This window comes from Myodes glareolus, chromosome 19 (genome assembly GCF_982192425.1).
Source record: "Myodes glareolus chromosome 19, mMyoGla1.1, whole genome shotgun sequence".
In the NCBI taxonomy this organism is placed as follows: Eukaryota; Metazoa; Chordata; class Mammalia; order Rodentia; family Cricetidae; genus Myodes; species Myodes glareolus.
The window spans coordinates 22,062,218-22,068,281 of NC_142044.1; the positions used below are offsets into that span (position 1 = coordinate 22,062,218).

Here is a 6,064-nt window from a genome sequence, read left to right on the forward strand (position 1 = left end):
TTTCTATAAATACTGGGATGGCCCAGGTGAAGGAAGGCTGTTGATGCAGGGAGACCGGCTGCAACTCCCTGTTAGACAGGCAGTTTACCCTGCGCACGTGAAGCTTTACGGTCATTTGGTAACGCAGTCGAGCGAGGCCCCGGGCTTGGGATCTCACTTGCTTATGTACTTATATACTATTATTCTAAAGTGTCCATCTTGCTCTCTGAAGCTGTCATGTAAAAAAAATAAGGACTTTCCAAGTTGTTTCCTCGTATTTTGCTGAGTCTCCTTCCTGTAAGGATTATGGCCCTTGAAGGTTTCTTGCTGATTCCAAGAGTCAGAAAAGACCTTAATAATCAATATGTTTCACCATCAGGGAAATGCAAATTAAAAACTACATTGAAATTCCTTCCCACCACAGCCAGAACGGCTGCCATTAAGGAAAAAAAAAAACACACAAAACATCAAATGTTGGCCAGGATGAGAGAATCCTGACCAATTGGTACTAGGGATGTAAATGGGAGCAGCTGCTATGCAAATCAGTGTGAAGTTTCCTCAAATAATTTGAAAAAGAACTTCCATACGATCCAGCTATGCTCCTTCCGGGAACATTCTCAAGTCAAACAAAGTCTGTTTACTGTCACGATATCTACACACCCATCATGACCGCTGCACTGACCACAATAGCCAGATTGTGGCATCAGCCTAGAGCCTATCAATGAATGGAGAGAGAAATAAAACGAGAGATACACACAGACCTTCGCGCACACACACCAAGCCAGATGCAGGACAAAGTCCCGCGTGTTCGCTCTTACTGGTGGGATCTAGGACATCCGGAAAGGACACGAAAGCAAAGAAGAACTATTTGGGATGCAGAGAAGGAAAGGTTGTCTGGGAGGGGAAATGAGAAGGCTTATTCAAGGCGTGAAGAATATCATGGGCCTTCCGTGTGTATAGGAACATCACACAGAAATCCCTTAACATACACTAGTGAAAAGAGGACCCCAATGGACACGACTTATTTTAAGATTACATGCACACGAGTTATTACACTACTATTTTTGCACATGATAAGCACACAGAAAAGCACAACTTTTAAAAAGTGACTTCGCATATTAGTTAAAGATCTGTTTCTAGGCAATTGCTTACATGGCCACAGCCACACAGCTTTGTAGATGTCTGCTTTTCTACTTCACTCTATGAACACCCCTGTCAAGGAATCCTACCATATTCCCTTAGTGGGTCCTCCTGTGTGCCCTCTTGATACCGTCAGTAATGACATAATTCCCCCAGTGAGGACCAGACACATAGGAACAACTAGTGGGGTTCGGTGCAAGATAAAGTGGAGAGTTGCTTATTCAAAAATTAGGATTTTATTTTCAAGACAGCAACAGCAGAGGCCCAAACACAGGATCAAGTGCTTCTGAACTTTGAACCGTGTGCAACTGCAGAGGCCGCACAATCAGTGCCGATGCTGATGTTACCAGCGAAAACCACTGAGGGCAGAAGTTGCAGCAGTGACCCACGTGTCCCCTCGGTGCAGGTCGCTGTCCCTCTGCACCTGCATACAAAAATGGTGGATGAGTGAATGCGTGAACAGATGAGTCGTGGAAAACGTTCTCCCTAAGCCTGGGTGCCATTCCCTAAGACGGCAGCCACGATTTGGCACAAACTAAGTGTTTAACGGATGAGAATCTAGGCCCTCATCATCCTCCTGGCCTCAAGTCTAAGGTTAAGATGTTGGCAGGACCGTGCTCTCTCTGAGGGCTCAAGAGAAAACTTCTCCCTGATTTTTCCACCTACAGGCTACGAGCCTTTAGCTTGTAGGGCTATCACTCCTATGTCTGATCTCAAAGTCACATTGCCTTCTTCAAGTGTCTTTGTGGGTCCCGGCTCTTCATATAAGGCCACCAGCCATCAGATTTCATAGTCCACCTTAATCCAGCATAACTTCATCCTGATTACCTCTGCAATGACCATGCAAGGCCAGGTGAGCTTCTAGGCAAGCACCAGGAGAGAAAACCGCTGTTCAACCCACTCCATCTGTTTGCACGGCATTCTTCAGAATGCCTCTGGAGTCATTTCTGCTTGTATATGCCTAACTATTCATATGAATTGTAATGTAATGTTATTGCCAACCAGACCTCAAAGGATACACAAAACCATACAAATTGTAAAACGGCATGTATAATAAATGAAGTATAACCTGGGGAACCAAAAATTTGGGGATGTGGTTAAGTAGCCAATATCACTCTTGGCATCGTAGGAATGTGGAGAGCAGCAACCACAAAAGATGAATGGGGGAGCGGATGAAACTCAGAAACTGATGTTTTCTGCCTGAGCTGTGTGAATGGCTGTGACCTAGCTGCTTAGATATTCCCACCGGAGCACCAGCACCAACGGCTCTCTCCTCCAGGAAGGGGGTAGTGGTGGCGGCGGAATCCACTCAGCTAGTATTTGCATATGTTCATTAACGGACTCACTTTGTATATGGTTAGAAGCTTGGGATCCATGAAGTATGTATGGGGGAGGGGGAGTAATTCAACAGCTTGTCTGGCTCTATGTTGAATGTTCACTTATTCACTGGGCTGTTGGGGAAGCAGTGGGGAGCTATGGTTTTGTTAAAATGGTCCCCTGTAAGAAGGAAGAGCTTGGGCAATTGTAGACTCTATTTAGCTCTCATTTGATAGGAAAACAAGAGGCCTGCAAAGCTTTGCCACCCTGTAGGAGCCCGGTAGACACACCCTGCTACCTTTAACAAAAGAAGCAGAGACATAAAGACTCTGTGTTAGGACTTGGGACTGGCCAAATGGTCTTTCTGTGAGCAGCCACCTCATCTTGGGCCAGTCTTTCACCTTGTTACCCCTCCTGCTGCTTCTCCTTAGGCTGCCCATGGAAACTGGTCCATCAAAACACCTGGATGCGCTTCCCCAGGGGCAAGTCAGGCATCGCTTCCCTCTACCTGCAGCAAAACAATTTGTAGTGGTGTGGAGGCCCAAAACTGTGAGCCTTTTTCCACCTTGTCTGCTAGTCAGACAGTTTGGAGGTTGATCAAAATGGTTGACAAGCGTAGCTGTACATCCCAACTCAGGATGTGATTACCTGGTTCTTTTGACATTAAGATGGCTCTTACAAGTAGATCCATTCCATCCTGACAGATGGTCAGGATATGCAAATGTACTTCTGCTCCTTCTTTTGTAATGTGAGGTTACATGGAAAGTGGCTATCTTCAGGATACTTGGTCGGGGTGGGGGGATCAGCCTCTGGGGGGTGAGGGGGACACAACACTGATGATACATGGGTGGTACCTTGGTGCTTTTTTGAGGGGGCATAAAGCATGTGCTGTAATGATGTAGCAAATGACGTTGTCAGGACCCTGAGCAGACCAGGTACTGCCTGGCTACTGGCAAGTACTCATGAGGGCAGAGAGGATGCATCCTGCCAGGTACCCATGGGACAGACCGGCATAATGCCTAAAAGCCAACATTCTGGACTAGGAAGAATACTTGAAGCCATTTGGGTCTGCACTGTTGATTTTCTCACACAGAATCTGGAACCTGAGATGCTGGCTCAGCATTATCAATTTGCTGATGCAGAAATCCATGCCCAGATAATTAAAAGACTTGCCCGGAGCTGCAAAGTTATTAACTGGCAGAGCTGCCAGCCGCATCTTTCTCTGAGATCAGACTTGCCTTAGACCCCATAATGACAAGCCCTATCACCATGCCCTCCCACTGATATACAGTACAACCACGTGAGGATGGCTTTGTGCAAGCTACTAAGTCCCTCTAGGCCTTGGTCTCATCAATAGGCCAAGAATAAAACTCAACTCAGGGCTGCCTTGCAGACCAAGTAACATAGCACATAACATTTCCAGAGGACCAGACCTGACACAATTCTCACATTGAATGTATGCATTGGGCTATATTTCAAAGTATTAATTCAAGTGTTTGTGTCTCTCCCATCTTTTCCTTTGTATTCAGTCATAATTACGGTCTGATCACTCTCCATCACTCTGGTGCAGGGCTGGGGGGAGAGGGGGAAGTAACCCGCCTGATTTCCTAAGTGCTTTCCTGCAAAGCCTACCTAATCCTTGGGATCAGGGAAGAACCCAGGAACAAATGAAAAGTCATAGCAAGAAGCCTGGGGACAAAATTAAGAAAGAAGGACTGCTGGCATTGGGGACTCGGGATTGGGGACAGAAGAAACACACAGAAAGAAAATTAGGCCCTGAGAGAAAGGGGAATCAGGGCGCACACCTCCTAGTCCCTGGAAAGATGGGACCACAACGCTTGGAGCCCCAAGAGGCCAGATCAGACAGTAGTGGTTACTGTTCACCCCGTATACCCTCCGCCCCTCACTTCAGTGTTGCAAGTCTCCTAAAATCATGGGAAAATCACAAGTACAGGACAGGGAGAGAGTCTGCAAAATCATGGCTCAACCGTGGTGGGCCCCCAGAAAGGAAGCCAATTTCCCATCAGCTAGGAGAAAGAGAACCGTGAGGCTGGAATTATGTCGACAAAAGTAAAGCAGGCAGTGCTCATTGAGAATGGTGTGGTTGACTGTTCGGGACCACTTACGGCCAAAAGAAAGGCACTCTACAGGACCTGTGAAGACACTGCTGGTGAGAACCCCTGAGCTAGTAGAGAAGAGGGTACTGTGAACTCAGACCATTGCCCAGCATCCTCAGGGCCCAGCATCTTCAGGGCACACACGCCCAGAACAGCCATCAGCACCTTCAGGTCCTGCTTCAAAATCTACATGCTGAGAGCTGGAAAGATGCTTCAGTGGTTAAGAGCACATCCTGCTCTTGCAGAGGAACACACTTCAAATCCTAGCCCCCATATCAAGCAGTTCCTAGCAGCCTGTAACTCTGAGTACAAAAGGTCTGACACCTTTTGGCCTTCCTGGTCACCCACATGCATGCATGCATGCATGTCCATGCACACACACACAAATAAATATTTTTAAAAAATCTACGTGTCTGAAGACCCAAAGAATTGTTATACACTCTAAAAATACCCCTTAATTCTGAAACTTAGTCTCCCTTCCACAGTCTATATTCTTCTGGGCTTCAGCACCACACAACACATTTATGAAATCTTAAGACATCTGATCTTGCACTGGCGCCTTCCAGCCACGATGTGAGTTTTCAGTTAGCTTGGAAATATTACTGGCAGGTGGGCCTCAAGCGGAATAGTTCCTAATAGCCTTGGCTACATACGGGAGTGATTATCATCTCTTAAATGTGCCCCCACCACACGACACCAAAACTAAATGTGCTCTTAGTTTAACTTCACCTACCAGGCTTCCAAAATGCTAACAGCTCTACAGGGCTGCCTGCCGTAAATGAAAGGAGGCCATGGGAGAACAGACAGCACAAGACAGTGATTTGTTGGTTTGTTTGTTTTGTTTTTAGAGATAGGATTTCTCTGTGTACCTCTGGCTGTCCTGGAACTCACTCCGTAGACCGGGTTGGTCTCAAACTCAGAGATCTGCCTCTGCTTCTCAAGTGCTGGGACTAAAGGGGCGTGTCACCTCTGCCTGGCTCAGTTTTTGGTTAAGACATCTTGTTCTGAAATTTTACACGTGACCTTGCAAAGACATTGTGAAGCACACACACACACACACACACACACACACACACGGCTCTAAGAACAAGAAGACACTAACTAACTAAAAGATACAGCCCCTGAGGTTTTTGTAAGGCAAACCCTTGTATCTATTTCATCCAGGGAATACCGTTATCGTTCCTGAAAGCAAAATAGCCCACTCTAAGTCATTCATGGACAAACCCTGGAAATGGTGATGAGCTTAGTACATGCATGCCCCCTAATGGAATTATTTGGTACTACAACGGTTACAATAGGTTTGGCACCCCACTCTACTCGCGCAGAGAAATCTACGTACTTATTTTTATTAATGCATTCCGGGAAAGAGCTGCATTTACTCACCTGGGTAGTCCGTGTCAGTAAAGGGGATTTAATGGTGTTGAGTAAAGACCAGTGGGAAAGGTGTGATCCTTGAGGAACCTTAGACGTTCAAATTATCCAAGACTTTGGTCCGAGTTTCGACTGCATCT

The 6,064-nt window shown here is 46.4% G+C and overlaps 1 long non-coding RNA gene across 1 annotated transcript; it reads right to left on the minus strand.

Annotated features, from left to right (window-relative positions):
- Positions 1-1,336: 1,336 nt before the first annotated feature.
- LOC146891095 (uncharacterized) lies at positions 1,337-6,064 on the minus strand. The gene is made up of 2 exons (XR_014998040.1): positions 5,937-6,064; positions 1,337-1,543 (listed from the first exon to the last, which is right to left on the minus strand). It is a non-coding gene; the product is annotated as an uncharacterized LOC146891095 (long non-coding RNA).